Source organism: Bos indicus x Bos taurus, unplaced genomic scaffold (assembly GCF_003369695.1).
Source record: "Bos indicus x Bos taurus breed Angus x Brahman F1 hybrid unplaced genomic scaffold, Bos_hybrid_MaternalHap_v2.0 SuperScaffold_100136, whole genome shotgun sequence".
Taxonomy (NCBI): Eukaryota; Metazoa; Chordata; class Mammalia; order Artiodactyla; family Bovidae; genus Bos; species Bos indicus x Bos taurus.
The window spans coordinates 594,829-607,847 of NW_020867068.1; the positions used below are offsets into that span (position 1 = coordinate 594,829).

At 44.1% G+C, this 13,019-nt stretch overlaps 1 pseudogene; it reads right to left on the bottom strand.

Moving 5' to 3' along the window:
- Positions 1-8,678: 8,678 nt before the first annotated feature.
- LOC113888442 lies at positions 8,679-13,002 on the bottom strand (annotated as a pseudogene).
- Between the last annotated feature and the right edge of the window lie 17 nt (positions 13,003-13,019).

A 13,019-nucleotide genomic window follows, 5' to 3' on the forward strand; every position in this document is an offset into this window, starting at 1 on the left:
TTGCCTAAGTATGCTTCTATGAAGCCTCAATAAAAACTCAGTAGGATGGGGATCACAGAGCTTCCCAACTGATGAACATGTGCAGGTGCTGGAGGGCAACTCTCCTGGAGAGGGCCTGGAAGCCCCCGCCCATCCTCCTACCTTGCTCTGCATCCCTTCCATCTGGCTGTTCCAGAGTTGAATCCTTTTATAATAAACTAGTGATCTAGTTGAGTAAACTGTTTTCCTGAGCTGTAAGCCACTTTAGAAAATTACCGAACCCAAAGAGGAGGTTATGGGAACCCTGATTTATGATCAGTCCATAAAAAAAGGTAACCACCTGGACTCATGACTGGCTCTGAAATTGAGAAGAAGGAGCAGTTTTGTGGGACTGAGTCCTTAACCTAAGATGAGGTCTGACACTAACTCCAGGTAGATTGTATTAGAATTGACTTAAATTGTAGGACACAGTTGTATCTGAAGATTTGTAGAATTAGTATGGGAAAAATACCCACACACTTCGTGTCCAGAAATACTGAGTCACCAAAAGACAAATACTGTGATCCCAGTTATGTGAGGTGCCTAGACTAGTCAAATTCATAGAGACACAAAGTGGAATGACATTTGCAGAGTGGGGTGGGGATGCAGGGGCAGGGGGAAGTGTTTAATGGACACAGAGCTTCAGGTGGAAGATGAAAAAGTTGTGGAGATGTATGGTGGTGATGGTTGCAGAACAATGTGAATATAATTAATGCCCACAATAGTATATTTAAAAATGGTTAAAATGGTTCATTCTATGTTATGTATATTTTACCATGTAAGGGAGGAGAAAATTCCTTTCTGTTTTATCCTTCTAGGCTCTCTGGCTGGGGTGTTGGAAACTCAACTGATGTAAGAGAGATGTAAAGAGAGAAATAGTTTATTAACCTTCACAGCATGCAGAGTATGGGAAAAGTCTTTTGTCATTTACAAATAGTTTTTGCTGTACTCAGATGTGTTTGTAAAAGTGCTTCAGCTCTATAAAGATTCATAGGAAGGACTTTTGACAAGTAGACATTTCTGATAAGTTGCAAACCAAAAGGAAATTTTGTAAGAAATTTTGGGGTCCTAATGGAAAACCTGATGCCTTCATAAAACCATTAATAAAAAGGACTAGTTGCTGAGTGACCTGGTGAGTGTGGTCATAGTTTTGGTTGTTTTTTCTTTTGAAATATTACTGGTTTAAGTTTGTGTTTTCCAAACATAAGGAAACCCTTTCCCTCAAGCTAATTATGACTTACAACAATTTGGAAAATTAAACCTTTGTAACCAGTAATGCTGAAGAAGCTGAAGTTGAACAGTTCTAAGAACAGTTCTTTTAGAACTAACACCCCCAAAAAATGTCCTTTTCATTATAGGGGACTGGAATGCAAAAGTAGGAAGTCAAGAAACATCTGGAGTAACAGGCAGATTTGGCCTTGGAGTACAGAATGAAGCAGGGCAAAGGATAATAGCATTTTGCCAAGAGAACGCACTGGTCATAGCAAATACCCTCTTCCAACAACACAAGAGAAGACTCTACACATGGATATCATCAGATGGCTAACAGCAAAATCAGATTGATTATATTCTTTGTAGCCAAAGATAGAGAAGATTTGTACAGTCACAAAAAACAGGACCAGGAGCTGACTGTGGCTCAAATCATGAACTCCTTGTTGCCAAATTCAGACTTAAATTGAAGAAAGTAGGGAAAACCACTAGACCATTCAGGTATGACCTAAACCAAATCCCTTATGATTATACAGTGGAAGTGAGAAATAGATTTAAGGGACTAGATCTGATAGACAGAATGCCTGATGAACTATGGACGGAAGTTTGTGACATTGTACAGGAGACAGGGATCAAAACCATCCCCAAGAAAAAGGAATGCTAAAAAGCAAAATGGCTGTATGAGGAGGCCTTACAAAGAGCTGTAACAAGAAGAGAAGCAAAAAGAAAAGGAGAAAAGGAAAGATAAAACCATTTGAATGTGCAGTTCCAGAGAACAGCAAGGAAAGATAAGAAAGCCTTCCTCAGCGATCAATGCAAAGAAACAGAGGAAAACAATAGAATGGGAAAGACTAGAGATCTCTTCAAGGAAATTAGAGGTACCAAGGGAACATTTCATGCAAAGATGGGCACAATAAAGGACAGAAATGGTATGGACCTAACAGAAGCAGAAAATATTAAGAAGAGGTGGCAAGAATACACAGAATTGTACAAAAAAAGATCTTCACAACCCAGATAATCACGATGGTGTGATCACTCACCTAGAGCCAGAGAAACTGGAATGTGAAGGCAAGTGTACCTTAGGAAGCATCACTATGAAAAAAGCTAGTGGAGGTGATGGAATTCTAGTTGAGCTATTTTAAATTCTAAAAGACGATGCTGTGACAGTGCCACACTCAATATGCCAGCAAACTTGGAAAACTCAGCAGTGGCCACAGGACTGGAAAAGGTCAGTTTTCATTCCAATCCCTAAGAAAGGCAATGCCAAAGAATGCTCAAACTACAGCACAATTGCACTCATCTCACATTCTAGTAAAGTAATGCTCAAAATTCCCCAAGCCAGGCTTCAGCAATACATGAACTATGAACTTCCAGATGTTCAAGCTGGTTTTAGAAAAGGTAGAGGAACCAGAGATCAAATTTCAAAACATCCTCTGGATCATCGAAAAAGTGAGAGAGTTCCATAAAAAAATATATTTCTGCTTTATTGACTATGCCAAAGCCTTTGACTGTGTGGATCACAATAGACTGTGGAAAATTCTGAAAGAGATGGAAATACCAGACCACCTGACTTGCCTTTTGAGAAACCTGTATGCAGGTCAGGATGCAACAGTTAGAACCGGACATGGAACAACAGACTTGTTCCAAATAGGAAAAGGAGTATGTCAGGGCTGTATATTGTGACCCTGCTTATTTAACTTATATGCAGAGTACATCATGAGAAACGCTGGGCTGAATGAAGCACAAGCTGGAATCAAAATTGCCGGGAGAAATATCAATAAGCTCAGATATGCAGATGACACCACCCTTATGGCAGAAAGTGAAGAAGAAGTAAAGAGCCTCTTGATGAAAGTGAAAGAGGAGAGTGAAAAAGCTGACTTAAAGCTCAACATTCAGAAAACTAAGATCATGGCATCCAGTCCAATCACTTCATTGCAAATAGATGGGAAAACAGTGAAAACAGTGGCTGACTTTATTTTTGGGGGCTCCAAAATCCCTGCAGATGATGATTGAAGCCATGAAATTAAAAGATGCTTACTCCTTGGAAAGAAAGTTATGACCAACATAGACAACATATTAAAAAGCAGAGACATTACTTTGTCAACAAAGGTCTGTCTAGTCAAGGCTATGGCTTTTCCAGTAGTCATGTATGGATGTGACAGTTGGACTATAACAAAAGCTGAGCACCAAAGAATTGATGCTTTAGAACTGTGGTGTTTGAGAAGGCTCTGGAGAGTCACTTGGACAGCAAGGAGATCCAATGAGTCCATCCTAAAGGAAATCATTCCTGGGTGTTCATTGGAAGGACTGATGTTGAAGCTGAAGCTCCAATACTTTGGCCACCTGATATGAAGAGCTGACTCATTTGAAAAGACCCTGATGCTGGGAAAGATTGAGGGCAGGAGGAGAAGTGGACGAAAGAGGATCAGATGGTTGGATGGTATCACAACTCAATGGACATGAGTTTGAGTAAACTCCAGGAGTTGGTGATGGACAGGGAGGCCTGGCATGCTGGGCTCATGGGGTCACAACGAGTCGGACACAACTGAGCAACTGAAGTGAACTGAACTGAAGTAGAATTTAAACATTTTTTCTTTTCTTTCTCATGATCCCTCCAAAAATTGGAAACTCTTAGTTTCTCAGAAGCTGTATTAGATAAATAAGGAAGGCTACTTCCTAACAGGGGCAATTCTTCCACCTGTGATTCAATGACACATGTTCTCTGAATTCAGTTTCTTATCTGTAAAATGGGTACTGAAGTAACATATTGAACTTCACTGGTTGTCCAGTAGTTAAGATCTACCTTTGAAGGGGACCTGGGTTGGATTCCTGGTCAGGGAACTAAGTTCCCACATGCCAGTTGAGGAACTAAACCTATGTGCCACAACTACTGAGCCTGCCCACTCCATATAAGAGAGTCCATGCACCCCAATGAAAGAGCTCCCTTAACACAACATAGATCCCAAGTGCCAAAAATAAGACCCAGCAAAGCCAAAATAAAAAATGGAATATCTATTTCATGGAGTTATTGTTTACGTGAAAGTGCTTGTTGCAATTTCTGGAAAAGAGGAAATGTTCAATAAGTGGTAGCTATTATGGCAAGATATTTTATCAGAATATTATGGATGGCTCCAAGGTCACCATCCTCAACCTCCTGGGCAAGGACAAAGCAGGAGGGACACAGGATATGACAGAACCCCTCCAAGTATGGGTGATGCCTTACCTCCTGCTAGAAGCCAGGTGAGTTACCAGCTTTGTAGAGGAGATCCCTTGCCATCAGCTTGTGTTATGAGTTAAAGAGAAAAACCCTGACTCACCTGGGGTCTGGAAAATTCAGAAAGGGAAGCAGCAGGTTTAAGGAGTCTGTGAGCCAGGATGACAGAATGCCACAGAGGGAGATGTAGCTTGTGGCGTCAGCTGGGGAGCAGATGAGAATCAGTTATGTCTTCCTTCAAACTCCCACAGTAGAGTTAATTTTAAAAACCAAATACATTTGCCCAGGAAAGCAGAAACCAGACTGCTAACATTTAAGAAACAACACTAGGAAGATAAATAAGAACTCTTCCTAAATCTAGATCATCTGCTTTATAATCAGTTTAGATCTATAGTCCCTATTCTTCATCCTCCATGTTACAAGTGGTGCAGGAGAAGGACATATCTCTTCCTGGAAGATGTGGAAGTACCTGGGGCCAGCTTCCAAGTGAGGGTCTTTCGCTTCCTGAAGGAAAGAACTGAGGAGCAAGCTGAAGCAGAGTGAAATTAGACTTATTCAGGAAGACACACTCTCCATAGGCAGAATGTGGACCTTCTCAGAAGGCGAGAGGACCCAGGGTATGGAGTTTTTAGTTGTAATGGGCTCGGTAATTTCATTCAACAACAACTGGGAGAAATATATTTGCTATTCCAGGGAAGGGACAGGGATTTTCAAGAACTGAAGCACTGCACACTTTTGAAATGGAGCAGGACCCTATGGTCCTTGCCACCCATGTCCTCTGCCTGCCTTTTGTCTGTGGAAAAACTTTAGCCAAAGAATAAGTTTAATCAGAGAAGTGAGAATATGCAGAAACAAAGGAAAACAGTCAAAGGAGACCAATAATAATAATGTAGTTATCCAGCATAGTTAAGGACCTTTTAATTCCTTCTCAAGGGCTATAGATAATATTCTGAGCCATATCCTGTGAGTTGTCTTATAGGTATTGAAACCCTAACCAGGTAAAAGAACTATATAATGACCCGACTGTAGCCGTGACATCAGCTGCCACAATTCTGAGAACTGACCTCAAGAAATGGGAACAAACCAACCCTGGAACTGAAGATTAATTGTACCTAAAACAATCAAGATGACACTGGTCAGACCACCAATGGCCAATTTCAAGATGACTGTCAGCGCTGACTGTACTGTTTCTACATGTAGCCCTCTCTGTCTATAAAAGTTCTTGTCCACTGATTGTCAAAGGAGGGGGAGTCAGCCTTTGGACAGGCACCACCCTTCCCCCCAACACACACACCTGCATCCAAAATAAACCAAATGTTCCTTTCCACCAACCTGGCCTCTTTATTGGCTTTTGAACGGTGATCAGACAAACCCCCCCTTCACTTTTTGGCCTTCTGTGGTCAGCCTTGGAACTATTACAGCACCTGTCATGGTGAGAGGGGAGTGGATTTCAGTGTTACAATGAAGGTGTAATGAGTGAGAAGTCAGAGGCAAGACCACCATACTCAAAACCGTCTTGATTTTAGCTGGTTCAAACCAGTTTTTGTGGGATCCTGTTTTTCTCAATATCTGTGCCCACCTACTTCCCTCCTGCCTCACAAGCATAGACACACTGTTTCCATAGTGACGAGGCCATCTTAGCCTGTCACCTGAGAGCCCAGACCTGGTTCTCTGTACACCCTGATGCCTAGGTCCTTTCCTTTCCTATTTAAATAATACCCATTTGTCTTCCTCAAATGAAGGGTGCCAGGGGCTCCCATTTACTTCTGGCAACATCAAGCCCCAGCCAAGAGGGAGCTACCTTATGGGTTAAAAAACAACAACAACAACAAAATAAAACTGATTATATCAATACCTTCCCTTTCAGACCTTCAGGAATAGAAGAGAAATTGGTCTCTTTTTCTTCATTAGGACTATCTCCACAGGTAACAAAGGAAAGAGTCATTAAAGGTAAGTCGGGGCCCTTAATATTCCATGAGGCTGGGCTGTGATGAAACAGTCACCAACAAAGCCCATCAACAATTCCCTGGGAGTAGAAGTAGAATCTTGGTAATAAAATAAACTCTAACTTTTTGTCACGCCTTTTGTGCTGAGTCGAGTTTCACTTGCTCACAGGGTGCTTCATGAAGAGGCCTCACAGCCGGCCCATCAGACAAGACTCCCTGGTGTGAAACAGCTGCGTTGACACCTCAGCTCAGAGGGCCGAGTGCAGGATCATTGCCCCCAGCACTGTGATTCAAGATGGCATTGAGGTGTCGAATGCAGAGATGCTGAGCCCTGCACTATAATCTGGAGCCACTGGTAGCACAGCTGATACGGTCCTAAGAGAACACCCCTGACCCCCAGTTGACAGGAATCACATTCAGCAGCCCCCTGGAGGGTTTTCAGAGGAAACAGTGTCCTCTAGAGCACATTCTGCTGGCACGAGCCACACCCGGCAGAGGGACTTCCCAGGTGGCTCAGCAGTAAATATCCCACCTGCCAATGCAGGACACTCGTGCTGATCCCTGGGTCAGTAAGACCTCCTGGAGCAGGACATGGCAACCCACTCCAATATTCCTGCCTGGGAAATCCCATTGACAGAGGATCCTGGCAAGCTGTAGTCCATGGGGCCAAAGAGTCGGACATGACTGACTGAGCATGCGCGCGCACACACGCACACACACACACACACACACACACACACACACCCCTCTAGCAGAAGGAGCCCCACCTCCTGTCAGGGGAGTCTGACTTGGGAGAATCGGTAACAAAATAGGTGGCTCAGAGGGTAAATTTGATCCCTAGGTTGGGAAGATTCCCTGGAGATGGGAATGGCTACCACTCCAGTATTCTTGCCTGGAAAATTCCATGGAATTCTCGTGGGCTAGAGTTCATGAAGTCGCAAAGAGTCAGACACAACTGAACGGCTTACACTTTTTCACACTTTCTAGCAAGAAAGCGGCTGCCATTTGAGAAGAAATGAGATCTGCTTCCAATAGTGGTTGCCGCTTGGCTTCAGGGTAGAATCACCTGTGAGGTTTTAAAAAGTGCTGATCTCTGCCTCCCCTCCGCTGATATTCTGATTTAACTGAGATGAGGCTTCAGCAATGGGATTTACAGAGCTCCCCTTGTGATTCAAATGTGTAGCCAAGTTTATAAACCACTGGCCTTGGCCATACTGAGGATATAAAGAACTCTACCTGGATGAGGAAGCAGAGTAAACAGTGATTCTGCAGGAGCAGGAGTGTATGTTTCTGTGTACAGGGTAGTTGGGGTGGGGGTCTGTGACCTCTTTTGCCCACTCTGAGGCCTTCCTGGCCCCTCATTGCACAGCCTTTCCACGCTTCTCACCTGAATGCCTGGATTCTCCTGCGCCCTGGTGGCGATTTTCAGTATGATACAGTTGTCTCAGGAGATTTCATACAAGCCCCATCTTAGTTCATCACAAACCTATGAGCAGGATTCCCAAGGTGTGGCTTGCTGGGAGGGAAATCCTGAGAACTATACAGGATGAGCAGCTCAGCAGTAACTTCAGGAGTTGCTCCTGCGCAGGGAAGTTCAGGGAGCTCCAGGCGACTGGCCAAGCACGGGTGTGGCTTCCTGTGCCTGGGATCTGAAGTGTGTGTGTGTGTGTGTGTGTGCTCAGTCATGACGACTCTTTGGGACCCCATGGACAGAGGATGGGATTTCCCAGGAAAGAATACTGGAGTGGGTTGCCATTTCCTCCTCCAGGGGATCTTCCCGACCCAGGGATTGAACCTGATTCTCTTGGGTCTCCTGCACTGGCAGGTGGATTCCTTACCACTAGTGCCCCCTAGGGGCTCGAGGGACCTGATCTTAACGTCAGTGACAGGTAATTCCCAGGCTCAGTGATAAAGAATCTGCCTGCCAATGCAGGAGACACAGGAGCCACAAGATCGATACCTGGGTTGGGAAGAAGCCCTGGGGGAGGAAACGGCAACCCTCTCCAGTATTGTAATCTTGCCTGGAAAATCTCATGAACAGAGGAGCCTGATGGGCTACAGTCATAGGGGCACAAAGAGTTGGACATGATTGAACACAGGCAGTGATAAGTGCCTATAATATCGAGCATCAAGAAGTGCAGAGGTGTAATGTAATAAGCGTCCCAATAAACAGCCGCTGCCCCTTGTTTTGCTCCATGTGACAAGCATGTGCTTTTACTTAACTATCATATCATGTTTAATTTTTTTTTGGTATATGGAAATTTATTATATCATTCTCTCATCATCAAAATTTATGATCTTGGTCTTTCCTTCTTGCTTTTGTAGAAGACCAAAAAAGACACTGGCTACTTTGACATCCTTAAATTGGACTCCAGGAATGTCACCAACAGCATGACCTTTGGAACCAAATCCAGCAACCAGAACTTCATCATTTTCCTCGATAAAATTCAAGCAACCATCACTGGGTACAAAAGCCTGTGATTTTTTGCCATTCTTGGTGAACTGAACCCTGACACATTTCCTGATGGCAGAATTTGGCTGTTTGGCTTCAACCCCTATTTTTTCGAGCACAATTCTCTTGGCATGAGAAGTGCATCCAAAAGGGTTGGCCTTGAGGGCTGTGCCCAAATGGGCTTTCTTACACTGTTACCATGCCGCTTCTGGGCTCGTCGGTGGCTACAGAGCTTCCTGGCAAAAGCCACACTTGCTCATCCTACCAGCATTGTGGGCCTGAACGAAAGACCATCATGTTTAATTTTAACACAAACTCAGAGGGTACTAGGATGTTAGGACCCCCATCTTACAAGAGCTTAAGGACCTTGCTAGAGGTCATAAGACTACTGACAGATGCAGCACCTGAGCCCCGGTGGAACCGCACAGTCTGTCCCCGCTCCACCTGTGTCCCATGGGACCAGGAGGTCTCCCTGCCCAAAGACCTGCTCAGCGGCTTCAGCCTGACTCCCTGGGTGGGTCCGTGTGGTCCCTCCAGGCGCCCGCAGCCCCTTTGCTCCTATAGCCCCTGACTCAGGTCCTTCCTTCTGCAGAGCAGCCCCCGAGGACTCCACGGTTGGCAGGAGGACACCCTTGCCCCATTCTAGCAGCTTCTCCCTGTGGCCAACTCCCAGAGGTGGGGTCAGGCCAGGTTGTGAGGAGAATCATGAGAGAAGCAGGAAGGTGTGAGCTTGTAGTCAGCACCTTCCTCTGACCTGGGACCTCCCTCTCTTCTGACACTTCCCCACACTCAGGGCAGCTCCACTCCATGCCCCACCTTTCTCCATTACAAGTGCTCCTGTAGCTCTGCTGTGGATCAGAGTCACCAGGGGAGGGGTCAGAATACAGAGTCCTAGGCTCCAGCCCCAAAGGTCTGATCCAACATCCCAGTGGATTGGGATGCAGGGGGTCCTCTGAGAACATTCTGAGAAGCATTTAACAGACCTGCCACTCACATCTGTGGGCCCTGGGTCAAGAGTATAATGAAGCCCATCCTTTATGTTTAAATATTTAAAAGTTATAAATCAAACTAACCCACTGTCAAATATACCCTCATAACCACATGGCAGGCTGGGGTTCCTGGACCCTGGAGTTTGGAGCTAGAAGGCAGGACAGCAGAGAGAGGGGCTGACCCAGCCCCCAGCCCTCCCCCTGTTCTTCCCACCTCTGGCTCTGATCTTCTCTGTGCCCTGAGGAATCTGCTGCTCAAGCAAGAGCACCTCCAGCCTTCAAGTCCAAGCTCAGGCCACCCTCTTCTGCCCCATAAACAGCTGAATCTTGACCACCTGTCGGGCTGGAAGATGGGCCCCAGGAGGGAGGCCTGCACTGGTGCTGGGAACAGGGTCCAGGTACTCACAGCACCGCCTGGAGTGGGCGGGGCTCCAGGTGGCCACATGCCCTGGTCCTCTCTGGCTGTCTGCACCTGGGGAAGGGTGCAAACGCAGGATGACCTGAGCAGGGCCTCTAAACCAGCACTTCCCAACCTGTACTGTGAGCAGGACTCACCTGGGTTCTAGAGATTCTGAGTCAGTAGGTCTGGGATAGAGACAAGATTTTATGTTCTAACAGCCTCACAGGCCAGCCAATGTTGCTGGTCCACAGGATGCACTTAGAACAGCAGAGCCGCAGGGCAGGGTGGGCAGGGTTTTCCTGTAAAGGACCAGGAAGTCCGTTTCCAGGATTTGTGGGCCTTATGGTTTCTGCTCAGAAAAATATCTACTTCTGCTTCATGACTATGCTAAAGCCTTTGACTGTGTAGATCACAACAAACTGGAAAACTTAAAGAGATGGGAGTACCAGACCACCTTACCTGTCTCCTGAGAAACCTGTATGCAGGTCAAGAAGCAACAGTTAGAACCGGACATGGAACAACTGCCTGGGTCAAAATTGGTAAAGGAGTATGACAAGGCTGTATATTGTCACCCTGCTTATTAAACCTACATGGAAAGAATGCACGTATATGTATAACTGAATCACTGCTGTACAGCAGACATTATTAACACAACAGTGTAAGCCAACCATACTTATGTATATTTTTAAAGAAACAAGAAAAAAAAAAGCCAAGGGTGTCAGTAGGTTCACTATTAATATTTACTCTAGTGACTTGCTTAGCCTGGTGTTTGTCTGATTTTTCCACTTTAAAAATATAATTCTTCCCTAAAGAATTAATCTGAGAAGATATTTTGAGTCCATGAAAATGCTGTGTCTCTTCCAACCCCTAAACACTCAACATATGTTCAGTCAATGATGAATTTTGTCTGAATTATTTATGACAATGGCTCCCATATGGTACTTTTCTATCAATCTGTCTGCATTTGTGAGTTGCCTTCCTACAGTAAAAAATAAATTTCCCTTAGTCCTATTTTATGTCTTATTGGAATAAGTATAAACTCATGGATTTTTAAAAATTTTTATTGTTGCCAAATGTAGGGTTTAAAAATCTTCAATCTACTGTTTATTGTTATTTACTTACAAAAGTTCTAATGTGATATAAACTCCATCTCAGAGACTCATTTTTTTGTCTAGGTAGTCTGCAAAATGTAATTTAAAAACTGTTTTTCACATAATGTCCTCCAGAATTAAATGTGATTAACTATTGGATCAAACACTGGTTTGGAATACACAAAGCCTCCACCTATCAGGTGGATAATTGTGAGCATTGTTGCTGAGTGAAAGAGTGAAGTTAGTCAGAACCCTCCAATGTAAACTCCATGTAGAACATTCTTAGTGTGTCTAAGTCTTAACCTTGTTCTTCTTAAAAATATCACACAATCCCAATTTGATTATGGCAGGTCACATGGTTCTGGTGTATGGATGAAGGTCTCTTAGGGCTGGGGCATGTTATTCCTTCTAGTAATGTTATTTTTTAGGTCTAAACTCAAATAAATATGTATTTCTCCCAGTTTTCAACATACTGCTGGTTTAGTCCTGAAAAAAAAAAAATCCTTAGAACATTAGGTTTAAAAAACAAAAACTCAGTTAATCCATATTCTGTTTTAAAATTAGAATTAATAATGTATATATGAAACCTTGATTTAAAAAAACCTGTTGTGTTTCTAGATACCCCTCTTTAACACCAGGACCATGCTGCTGATTCAAGAATAGGATCTATATAAATACATGCACAGAATTATTTTTAGACTAAAGCTACATGGCCGAAGGGTGTCCATAGTCCATTTTGTCAAAGATGGTGCCAGTTTATTTCCCTGGCACTCTGGCTGGTTACTGCTTTCCTTTCACTCTCAAGTGTCCCACTCTGGACAGTACATTCTTCGGATACCCACACTGCTGGTGAGAGCAGAGAAAGACCTAACAGGTAGATCAGTGTGACTGACTCCACAACCAGGGCTTTCTGTTATCCCAGGCTACTTCTTAGAATTCCAAAATTATAAAGTTGAAAATGAAGGTTTGTTCTCAGTCATCATTTACGCATTCAGAAAACATTTACTGAGCACCCCCTATGTAACAGATACTGTGCTGAAAGATATAATTAAAAAGTGAATAGGGCACAGTTCCAAGTCTTTTTCTCACTTAGTTTAGTGAGAAAACAAACCATATGAATACTCATAGTCAGGGCAGGCTACATAGTTTACATAACCTGTGTAAAATGGAAAGAACAGGCCCCTTGTTTAAGAATCACCGCACTGATGACAATAGGACACTAACCAAGTACGGTTCAGTTTAACAAACGAGAGGCGCTCAGGGTCCTACAGAAAGACGAGTTACCTAGGATGATGACTGGTCTTAAGGTGACTTCCTAGAAGAGGTGACGACTGAGCTGACCCTAGAAGATGAGATTTCTCCCCTTCATGGACCTTCTCCTCTATTTTTTAAACCAGAGGGTATTGAGGAGAATCACTAACTCATCATTTTGACTTACACATCAGTCATCAAGAGTTTCCCCCACAGGACATCTTCATCACCTACCTTAGAGCTGTGACAGAGGATGTGGCAGGACATGGAGACACATGTGCTGTTCAGACCTCCCTTCAAGGACTCATTGCCTGGCTGCTGGGGGTGCTGACAGTGGGCAACCTTCAGCCACCAGGTTGCATGCAATAATCCTTCCAGGTGGATATATAAAGACCGGCCATTGAATGTGTCAGGACAACCCTGAAGGGCCATCTTCACTCCCGATGCCC